Here is an 11874-nt window from a genome sequence, read left to right on the forward strand (position 1 = left end):
ATTTTCTGTGTATATGATCTGTCATCTGCAGGTTATAACAGTTTAACGTTTTCTATCCCAGTATGTAGACCTTTATTTTTTTTGCGTAGGCCTATTTTTAATAAAAATGGTGAGAGTATGTGTCCTTGCCTTCTCCCGATTTTAGGGGAATGCATAAGTCTTTACCCATTAAATATGTTGCTTATAGGTTTTTCCTAGATGTCATTTATCAGGTTGAGGTAGTTCCCCTAGGATTCCTAGTTTGCTGAGAGTATTTGTCATAAATGAGTATTGCATTTTATCACTACTTTTTCTGCATCTATTGAGATGATCCTATGATTTCCTTCTGTATGTGGTAAATATGCTAAATTGTATTGATTGATCCCCCCCATGTAATTGAGATGTAATTGACATATAACATTGTATTAGTTTAAGGTGTACAACACAATGGTTTAGTGTACATCTATTGCAAAAAGTTTACCACAGTAAGTGTAATTAACACATCCATCAGCTCATAGCATTATAATTTTTGTGTGTGTGATAAGAACTTTGAGTATCTACTCTCAGCAACTTTGAAGTTTACAATATGGTATTCGTAACTATAGTCACCATGCTATGCATCACATCTCTAGAATTTATTTATCTTACTGGAAGTTTGTACCTTTTAACCACCTTCACCCATTTCTCCCAGCCCCTAACTCCTGCTTCTGGCAACCAAAAATCTGTTCTGTTTATGTTGTTATGGAACCTGGACTGGATCGCCGGACGGAAGAACCAAGCAGCACTCCGGAGGTCTTCGAGGATAGGAGGTTTATTTAATGCCAGCAGCCTCAGAGGAGGGCAGGCTCAGAGGAGAGTGGTCTCCAAAGGTCTGAGCCCTGAGCACAAAGGGGGCAATTTATACACTTCTACTTCCACATACTTGGCACTTTTGGTGCATGCGTGAAGCAGAGCAGGGAGAAGAACTCGGAAGAGCCCCGGGTCAAGGACTGGCACTCTCTTATTGGCTCGGTCGGCCATCTTAGGACACACATTTTCCTTATATGAGTTTGGTTTTTTTAGGTTCCATGTATACATGAAATCACATAGTATTTTTCTTTCCCTGTCTGACTTACTTCACCTAGCATAATGCCCTCAAGTTTCATCCACCTTATCACAGATAGCAGTATTTCCTTCTTTTTTATAACTTAATAATAGTCCATTGTACATATATGCCACATTTTCTTTACCCATTCCTCCATTGATGAACACTTAAGTCGTTTCTATATCTTAGTTTTTGTTTTGTTGTTTTTTTTAAAGAAATTCTTTTATTTTTTTTTAAATGTTTTATTTATTTATTCATGAGAGTCAGAGAGAGAGAGAGAGAGAGGCAGAGGGAGAAGCAGGCTTCCTGTGGAGCAGGAAGCCCGATGCGGGACTCGATCCCAGGACCCTGGGATCACGACCTGAGCCGAAGGCAGACGCTTAACCATCTGAGCCACCCAGGCGTCCCTTGTTGTTGTTTTTATTGTTGTTGGAGACCCATTTACTGTGGATGCTCCAGGCCTGGGTAGAGTGGGGAGTGCCCCACATTTGGGCAGGCAGGCAAGGTAGGTGGGTCTCAGGCCCATGCCTGACCCCAGGAGGGGATGTCGGGTGGTTGGGGCTGGCCCAAGCATTCCAAGGGGAGTACCAGAAGGGTGGCCCAGGCAGGCAGACCCACCAGGGGACCCATAGGCCAGCCTTTGAGAAGGTATCTAAGCCAGGTGGTGAATACCCAGGCCAGAGCCTTGCCCAGGGAAGCAGGGTTGGGGCTGGTTGGGGGTTCTCAGAGTCTAGGGATTGGCATCACTAGGGGCCTCCCTGAGCTGCTGCTAGAACACAAGGTGTGTCTACTGGTTATACTGAAGCAGCTCCTGGAGGTGGGTGTGGATGTGGTCATTCTTCTCCTCCAGGTATTCTAGACAGGAGTTGATCTGGTCCAACATGGAGTTGATGGCAGCATATTCTGCTTCCCTGAAGCCGATGTCCTCACCTTCATTGCCTGCCTCCACTGGCATGCCCAAGTCCCCATTGGGGCCTGACACTGCAGCATCCCGCACCTCAAGGGCCTCCTAATGATGGAACGTGAGACCCTGGTGCCCACAGCCAGTGTGGGGCAGAAGGTGGAGGTGATGGATTCGTATCTTAGTTATTGTAAATAATGCTGCAATGAACATTGAGGTACAGATTCTTTTTGAGTTAGTGTTTTTATTTTCTTTGGCTTAATCACCAGAAGTGGGATTGCTGGTGTGTATGGTTATTCTATTTTGAATTTTTTGAAGGAAACTCCTTTACATTTTCACCAATAGTACACAAGCGTTCTCTTTTCTCTACATCCTTGCCAATGCTTGTTATTTCTTGTCTTTTTGATAATAGCCATTCTAACTGGTGTGAGATGATACCTCACTGTGGTTTCAGTTTACATTTCCTTGATGATTAGTGATGTTGAGTAGTTTCTCATGTACCTGTTGGCCATCTATATGTCTTCTTTAGAAAAAGTCTATTCAGATTTTCTGCCTATTTTTTAATCAGATTTTTTAGTAAGTCCTGTGAATCCTTAAATATTTTGGATCTTAATTCCTTTATCAGATACATACTTTATAAGTATTTTTTCCCATTCAACGGGTTACCTTTTCATTTTGTTGATGGTTACCTTTGCTGTGCAGAAGTTTTTAGTTTGATGCAGTCCCACCTGTTTATTTTATTTAAAGATTTATTTTAGAAAGAGAGAGCCTGCACATTCATGCATGAGCAGGGGAAGGGGCAGAGGGAGAGAGAGAAGCAGACTCCCCACTGAGCACAGAGACCAATGGGGGTCTTGACCTCACCACCCTGACATCTTGACCTCAGTCAAAATCAAGAGTTGGACGCACAACTGGTTGAGCTGCCCAGGCGCCCCGTATCTGTTTATTTTTGCTTTTGTTGCTTTTGGTGTCAAATCCAAAAATTCATCAAGACCAGTGCCAAGGAGCTTACAACCTGCTTTCTTCTAGGAGTTTTATGGTTTCATGTCTTACATTTAAGTGCATAATCCATTTAAGTTAATTTTTGTATATGGTATAAGATAGTGGTCCAGTTTCATTCCTTTGCATGTGGCTGTCCAGTTTTCCTACACCATTTATTGAAGTCTATCCTTTTCCCATTGTATATTCTTGGCTCCTTTGTCATAAATTGTCTGTATATGGGTTTATTTCTGGGCTCTGCTCTGTTCCATTGTTCTATGTGTCTGTGCCTATGACAATACCATACTGTTTTGATTACTGTAGCTTTATAATATAGTTTGAAATCAGTGAACATGATGCTTCCAGCTTTGCTTCTTCTTTCTCAAGATTGCTTTGGCTATTCAGTATCTTCTGTGGCTCCATACAAACTTAAGGTTGTTTGTTCTAGTGCTGTAAAAAAAAAAAAAAAAAGCCACAGGAGTTTTGAAAGGAATTACATTGAATGTGGATTGCTTTGGGTAGTATGGACATTTAAAAAAATATCAGTTCCTTCAATCCATGAGCATAGAAGGTCTTTCCATTCATTTGTGTCATCTTTAATTTCTTTCATCAATGTCTTATAACTACATACAACTATATGTAACTCTAACTCCATGTACAAGTTTTTCATCTCCTTGATTAAATTTATTCCTAGGTATTTTATTCTCTTTGATGCAGTTATAAAATAGATTGGTTTCATAATTGCTCTTTCAGATATTATGGTATTTGTGTATAAAAACACAACTCAATTTTATATATTTATTTTGTACCCTTCAACTTTACTGAATTTGCTGATTAGTTCTAACAGGTTTTTGGTGGAGTCTTTCAGGATATTTTATATAGTACCATGTCACCTAAATAGTGACAGTTTTATTGCCTTTTCAATTTGGATGCTTTTTATTTCTTTTTTCTTGCCTGACTGCTCTGGCTATGATTTCTGATACTATGTTGAATAAAAGTGAAGAAAATGGGCACTTTGTTTTGTTTCTGATCTTAGAAGAAAAGCTTTTTACCATTGAGTATGACATTAGCTCTGGACTTGTCATTGATGGCCTTTGTTGTGTTGAGGTATGTTCCCTCTATATCCAGATTTTTGAGAGTTTTTATCATAAATGGATGTTAAATTTTGTCAAATGCTTTTCTGTATCTATTGAGATGATTATATGATTTTTGTCCTGGATTTTGTCAGTGTGATCTATCACATTTATTGATTTGCAGGTGTTGAACCATCCTTGCATCTCTGGAATAAATTCCACATGATCATGGTATATGATATATATTTTTTAAATTTTATTTGTTTTTATTTGAGAGAGAGAGGGCATGAGAAGGGGGGAGGGTCAGAGGGAGAGGCAGGCTTCCTGCTGAGCAGGGAGCCGGACATGGGACTCGATCCCAGGACTCCAGGATCATGACCTGAGACAAAGGCAGTCGCTTAACCGACTGAGTCACCCAGGTGCCTGGTATATGATATTTTTAATGTATTGTTGAATTTGGTTTGCTGATACTCTGTTGAGGATTTTTGTATCTGTGTCCATCAGAGATACTGACCTGTACTTTCTTTCCTTGTAGTATCCTTGTCTGGTTTTGGTATCACAGTAATGCTGACTATGTAAAATGAGTTTGTAAGTGTCTGCTGCTCTTCTGTTTTTTGGAAAAGTTTGAGAAGGAGTGAGTGGTCTTAATTCTTTTTTGAATATTTGGTAGAATTCACCAGTGAAGCTCTCTGGTCCTAGACTCTCTAATCCTAGACTTCTGTAAGTAGGGAATTTTAAAATGATTGATTCAATCTCCTTAGCAGTGACTAATCTGTTCAGATTTTGTATTTTCTTCATGATTCAATCTTGGAGGTGTGGTTCTAGGAATTTAATCATTTTTTCTTTGTTGTTCAATTTGTTGGCATATAATTGTTCATAGTGATCTCTTATGATCCTTTGTATTTCTGTGGTATTAGCTGTAATGTCTCCTCTTTCATTTCTAATTTTATTTGAGCCTTCTCCCCTTGTTTCTTCATAGTGAATCTAGCTGAAGTTTTGTCAGTTTTATCTTTTCAAAGAAGCAGCTCTTGGTTTAACCTTTTCTATTGTCTTTTTAGTCTCTTTTGCATTTATTTCTGCTCTTATCTTTGTTATTTCCTTCCTCCTACTAACTTGGGGCTTTGTTCTTTTTCTGAGTTTCTTGAGGTAGGCATTTATTGCTGTTAACTTACGTCTTAGGACTGCTGTTGCTGCTCCCATGTATTTTGGTGTGCTATATTTCTCTTCTTGTTTGCCTTAAGGAATTTTTTCATTTTGCTTTTGATTTCTTCTTCATTGACCCATTCTTGTTCAGTAGCATGTTGTTTAGTCTCCACATATTTGTGAATTTTTCCCATTTTCTCCTAGTAATTGGTTTATAGCTTCATATCATTGTGGTCAGAAAAGTTGCTTGATGATTTCCTTTGTCTTAAATTTGTTAAGACTTGTTTTGTGACCTAATAGAGGACTACCCTGGAGATTGTCCATGTGCACATTAGAAGAATATGTGTTCTGGTGCTTTGGGGTAGAATGTTCTTTATGTATTTGTTAAGTTCATCTCACTTTAAGTTGTTTAAATCCAGTGTTTCTTTATTGATTTTCTGTCTGGATGATCTTTCTAGGAATGTAAGTAGTATATTAAAGTCCCCTACTTTATTGCATTGCTCCTTTATTTCTCCCTTTAGGTCTGTTAATATTTGTATATTTAGGTGCTCCTATGTTGGGCGCATAATTGTTTACAAATGTTGTATCCTCTTGTTGGGTTGACCCATTTATCAATAGGTGATGCCCTTTTTTATTAATGGTCTTTGTTTTAAAGTATTTTGCCTGATATAAATATAGCTAACTCAGCTTTCTTTTGGCTTCCATTTTCATGGAATATCTTTTTCCATTCCTTCCCTTTCAGTCTGTGTGTGGCCTTATGTCTAAATTGAGTTTCTTGTGGGCAGTATATAGATGGGTCTCCTTTTTTTTTTTTTTTTGAATCCATTCATTCTGTGTCTTTGAGTGGGGAATTTAGTCCATTTATATTTAAAGTAATTATTGATAGATAGGTACCTATTGCCATTTTGTTGTTTTCCAACTATGCTATAGTTCCCTGTTTCTATTTTCTTCTGTTCTTTTCCTTTGTGACTTAATGACTTTCTTTACTGATATGCTTAGATTCATTTCTTACTATCTTTGCACATCTAATATAGGTTTTTGCTTGGTGATTACCATGAAACTTATATAACTTATTTTTGTGACAGTCTATTTTAAGTTGATAAAAACTTAAGTTTGAACACATTCTAACGTTCTGTATTTTTTTCACTCACATTTTGTCTCTGATGTCACATTTTATACCTTTTTATCTTGTATATCCCAAACTAAGTATTATATTTACAATTATTTTTATTGCTTTTATCTTTTAACCTATTAGTTTTATAAATGATAGGTGCACTACCCTTACTATATATTTTACTTTACCAGTGAGATTTATACTTTTATGTGTTTTCCTGTTGTTAATTAGCATCCTTTTGTTTCAGCTTAAAGAAGACCCTCTCACATTCCTTGTAAGGCTGGTGTAATGGTGCTGGACTCCTTCACCTTTCTGAGGTGTTGTCTTATTCTTTTATTTGAAACATATTTCTCTGTTTCTTTATTTTGCTTTATTATCTGTATTGGTTTACATGAGTTAGAGGAAACAGCCACATCTCCCAGTCTTGAAGAATTGGTCTCATGTAGAAGATAAACCTTATTGTTCAACTCTCTGCCCTAGTTTTTAGTTGACTCTCAAACCTTTGTGATTGTACAAGCAGCCTATTTAATTTTTAGTAGCCCCTAGTAGTTGAAAGTATACTAAGACCAGTCAGTGTCCCAAAGGAGGGGGATTTCAGTCAGCACCTAAATTTAGGCTGACTAGAAGCCAGACCTTCAGGCAACAGCTATTAAAGTATGCAAATGTATACAGTCCTGTGGGACCACAAACATAAGCCCTGCTGGTTCCGAGAGCCAGGTGATCAGTAGTCGTCTCCTGGGAAGCAGTTTCTAAAAGTGGGGCTTCAGAGAAGTGTACAAGCATCTTTCCATGAGGAACTGATGAGTTGGAGAGAGGCAGAGGAAGAATGCAAAGATGGTGGCACCTGATCTGCATTCCCCAAGAGCACCTATGTAGTCTCTAGGTGTGTGCCAATCTTGAAACCTTCCCCTAAGGCCAAAGCTCTAGGACTAGCAAGTAGACTTCTCAGAAAGATTGGGGATGTGTTTCACTCTGCTTTCCATGCTGTGCCTTGGGAATAGTAGCCTGCCAAAAACTGTCTCTTCAACTGTTACAGTCCTGAGAAACCAGGAATACCAGATTCCTGGCCACCAGAGCCTGGTGATCGAGGAGTATTTCCTGGACTGCAGCCACAAACACCAGATGCAAAATTGGTGTTCTGGAGTGCAATGGAATGAGAATGTGGAGATAGCACCCACCCTCCAAGGTGTCAGGAAAGGTTTTACTGTCAGTGCATGGGTGTGTTTTCAGATAGAAGCCTGCCCATAAGACTGAAGCTGTGATGGATAAATTAAAAATCTCCTGGGTCTCTTTCCTCTTGCTGTGTCCTGGGGTGGTAGCTGTTTAAGAACCCTTTCTCCATTCAGTTACAGTCCTGTTGGACCCACAAGCATAAGCTGCAGTGGGTCCCTAGGGCCGGGCAATGTAAAGGTGTTCCTTGGCAGCAGCTGTAAAAATCAGGGCACCAAAAAAGGGTATAAGCTCTTTTTCTGTAAGATCCCAGCAAGCTGGAGCTAGGCAGAAGAGAGACAGAGATTGCATCCACCAACCTCCTTTGTTCCCTTCAGTCCTCAGGGAGAAGCTCTGGGTTTTGAGTTCCCTTTCACTCTGCCAGGGGTGGGGTTTATGGTGAGATTGTGCCTCAGACTTTTAGTAACTTCTCTGATGTTTACTCAGTGTGAAAGTGTTTGTTTTCTCTCTCTTTTGCTTAATGTGAAAGGGTTGCACCACCAGTTTGTTTTTCTCTTTTTTTTCTTCCTTTCCCTTTCTTTTCCCTTCCTTTCTTTTCGAAATTGTTCCATATATAGCTGTAGACTCAGTGTGTCCATGTAAGGAGGTGAGTTCAGGATCTTCCTATATCACCACCTTGAACCAGACTCTCATACTCTTTTGATTATTGTAACTTTGTAATATAGTTTGAAATCAGTATGATGCCTCAGCTTTTTTTCTTTCTCAGGATTGCTTTGGCTATTCAGGATCTTTCTGTGGTACCATGCAAATTTTACGATTTTTTTTTTTTATATTTCTGTAAAACATGCCATTGGAATCTTGTTAGGGATTGTACTGAATCTGTAGATGGCTTTGGATAATATAGATATTGCAACAATAATTCTTCCAATCCATGAACCACTGGATATATTTCCATTTATTTGTCTCAACTTTTTAAAAAAATTTTATTATGTTATGTTAGTCACCATACATTACATCATTAGTTTTTCATGTAGTGTTCCATGATTCATTGCATATAACACTCAGTGCTCCATTCACTACGTGCCCTCTTTAATACCCATCACCAGGCTTACCCATCCTCCACCTCCCCTCCCCTCTAGAACCCTCGGTTTGTTTCCCCCAGAGTCCATAGTCTCTCATGGTTCCTCTCCCCCTCTGATTTCCCCCCCTTCATTTTTCCCTTTCCACTATCCTTTTTTTTTTTTTTTAACATACAGTGTATTATTTGTTTCAGAGGTACAGGTCTGTGATTCGTGTCTTCAGTTTCTTTCATTAATGTCTGATGGTTATCAGTGTACAGATCTTTTACCTTTTTTTAATTCCTAAATATGTTACTGTTTTTGATGCTATTGTTATGGGATTATTTATTTATCAAATAATTTGTTAGTGTATAGAAATGCTACTGATCTGTACCCCTGAAACAAATAATACATTATATGTTAAAAAATGCTACTAATTGTGCATGTTGATTTTGTATTCTGTAACTTTACTGAATTCACTAATTAGATCTAACGGTTTTGGTTGAGTCATTAGGATTTTCTATATATTATGTCTTCTGTAAAGAGACAATTTTGCTTTTTCCTTTTTGATATTGATGCCTTTTATATATATATATATTTTTTTTTTGCCTGATTGCTCTGGCTAGAACTTCCAGTACTGTGTTGAATAGGAGTAGTGAGATTGGGCATCCTTGTCTTGTTCCTGATCTTAGAGGAAAAGCTTTTAACCTCTCGGCATTGAGTATGATGTTAGCTGTGGACTTGTCATATGTGGCTTTTATTATGCTGAGATACATTCCTTCTATACTCAGTTTGTTAAGAGTTTTTATCATGAATGGATGTTGAATTTTGTCAGATGCTTTTTCTGCATCTATTGAGATCATATAATTTTTATCGTTTATTCGATTAATATGATATATCACATTTATTGATTTGCATATGTTGTACCATCCTTGTATTCCAGGAATGAATCCCACTTAATCATGGTATATGATTCTTTTAATGTGCTGATTGATTTTTGAAAGTTTATCAAGTCTTGTATTCCTGGTACAAACCTCACTTGGATATAATGCATTTTTTTCATATATTGCTGGGTTCTATTTCCTAGTATTAAAGATTTTTGCATCTCTGTGCACAGGGATCCTTGTTCTATATGGGTTTGTTTTTGTTTTCTTATAATGTGGTTCCTGTTTTTGATTAATTGGTTATTTTTATTCCAATTTTATCTTCACTTTTGACTTCCTAGTTATACTTTTTAATTTTAGTTTTTCTAGTTGGCAATGTGCATATTTAACTTACTACCTTGTACCTTCGAATAATATTTTAATACTTCAGGGATAATATAAGCTTAGCACAGTTACTTCCGTTTCTTTCCTTCTGTCCCATCCCTTGTGCTTTGTCATATATTTACTTCTATTTATGTTATAAACTCCATTTATATTTATATTGATTGCTACCTTTTTCCCTTTGAACAATTATCTTTTAGATAATTTAAAAATAAAAATTTAATTTCCTACATATGTATCATTTCTAGCATTGCTCATTTTGGGGGGTAAGGTACATTTTGATCAGGAATCATCATTCATTTGAAAAACTTCCTTTGGTATTTCTTGGAGAGCTGATGACAGCAAGCTTTTTTTTGCATCTAAAAATACTTTGTCTTCAGTTTTGCCATAAAATTTAGTGTATGTCAAAGGCTTAGATTGAAAAAATAATGTAAGATATCCCAATACTTTTTTATGTTGATTATTTTTTGAAATAATTTTTTGGATGTAGTGGGTAAATAAACATTGTTAATATTTCACCTTTTAAAGTGTGGCTACTAGAGGGCGCCTGGGTGGCTCAGTTGGTTAAGCGACTGCCTTCCGCTCAGGTCATGATCCTGGAGTCCCGGGATTGAGTCCCACATCGGGCTCCCTGCTCGGCAGGGAGTCTGCTTCTCCCTCTGACCCTCTTCCCTCTCATGCTCTCTATCATTCTCTCTCTCTCAAATAAAAAAGTAAATAAAATCTTAAAAAAAAATAAAGTGTGGCTACTAGAAAGCTTAAAAATATGTATGTGGCTCACATTTTTGGCTAATATTACATTTTGGGGGAGAGGCAGCACCGATCTCTCTAAACGGTCTTTTAAAAATATAAATAAATGCCTGACATTACCTTAAAACTCTCCAGTGACTTTTCATTGTGCCACAGATTCTTACCAGAGCCTACACCAGAATCCAACCCCTGCCACACCATCCACCTTCATCCCTTTTAGTTCTTCTCTTGGCCAACTGTGTTTCAAGCCTCAGGCTCCTTCCTGTTACTTCCTTAGGACAGTTGCCAGTTCTGTAATCCCTGGCTCCTACCTCCCTAGATCCCTTTCCTCCTCCATGTGTCAGTAAATGTTAGGTCCTTGAAGACCTTTCCTTGAACTAGTCTGCCCTAAAGTAATCCTTCCTCCGACCTTTCCCAAGTGTGCTCTGTCACATCATTTTACTGATTTCCTTTACAGAATACACAGAGTATCAAGTTATGTTGTTTTGTTTATTTACTCACCATCTCACCCCAATAGGCTGTAAGCTCCAAGTTGAGCAGCATCCGGCACATCCTAACACTTTATTCCTAATTCCTAGCATATATTATTACTTTAATGAATGAATAAGGTCTGAAGCCACTCTGAACAAATGTAAACTTTTGAATTAGCTAAGGAGAAATATATTCTTGATTTTCTTAAAGCATAAACCAAACCATTTTTATGGTATGGTGAGCTAATAACCCTTTTAAGGTATCAGACTATGTGGGAACAACTAACAGGACTTCTGATTTTCTATTGTGCTTTTCTTCCTGGGAATAAGGAAAAGCTCTATTTTTTTTCCCCACTGAGGATACTGAAGCCTAGAGATATAAAGTGTCATCTTAGCTTTGTGGTCAGAATTTGAGGTCATGGCTCCTGATATTCAAGTGTTATCTGCACTATTAAAGCAGAATAATGTGTAACTGCATATCTCTTCTCAGTGTATTGCCATAGTCCCCTCTAATTAACACTGAACAGACATCTTAGTCTGCAACTAAACATATTTATTTATAGTAAAAACCAAACTAACAAAGGATATCTGTTCATTGATTTATTTTTTTAGTATTTGTGGGATGTTCTCTGAGAAAAATGATCTTGCAAAAGGGGTAGCATAGAATTCAGAAAGTATCACATAACTTCAGAGATTGACTTTGCTATAATGGGTCATAATTGTTCATAACAGGTGGCTAAGTCAGATGATGGCTAGGGCTAGCCAACTGAACTTGATTTTCAGTTATTAAGTATTAACTGAAAAGAAAAAATATTGCATTTTTGAAAATTCAACCTTGTCTCTCAAAATTGGCTACTTTTCATAATCAGCTTTTGTGAAGTCTCTCCTT

The 11874-nt window shown here is 37.7% G+C and overlaps 1 pseudogene; it reads right to left on the reverse strand.

The window, feature by feature from the left end:
- Positions 1-1793: 1793 nt before the first annotated feature.
- On the reverse strand, positions 1794-11067 carry LOC114210603 (bublin coiled-coil protein pseudogene; annotated as a pseudogene).
- Positions 11068-11874: the final 807 nt, after the last annotated feature.

The sequence above is a fragment of the Eumetopias jubatus genome, unplaced genomic scaffold (assembly GCF_037043125.1).
Source record: "Eumetopias jubatus isolate StellerSeaLion01/CBP00866 unplaced genomic scaffold, mEumJub1_p1.0 scaffold_14, whole genome shotgun sequence".
In the NCBI taxonomy this organism is placed as follows: domain Eukaryota; kingdom Metazoa; phylum Chordata; class Mammalia; order Carnivora; family Otariidae; genus Eumetopias; species Eumetopias jubatus.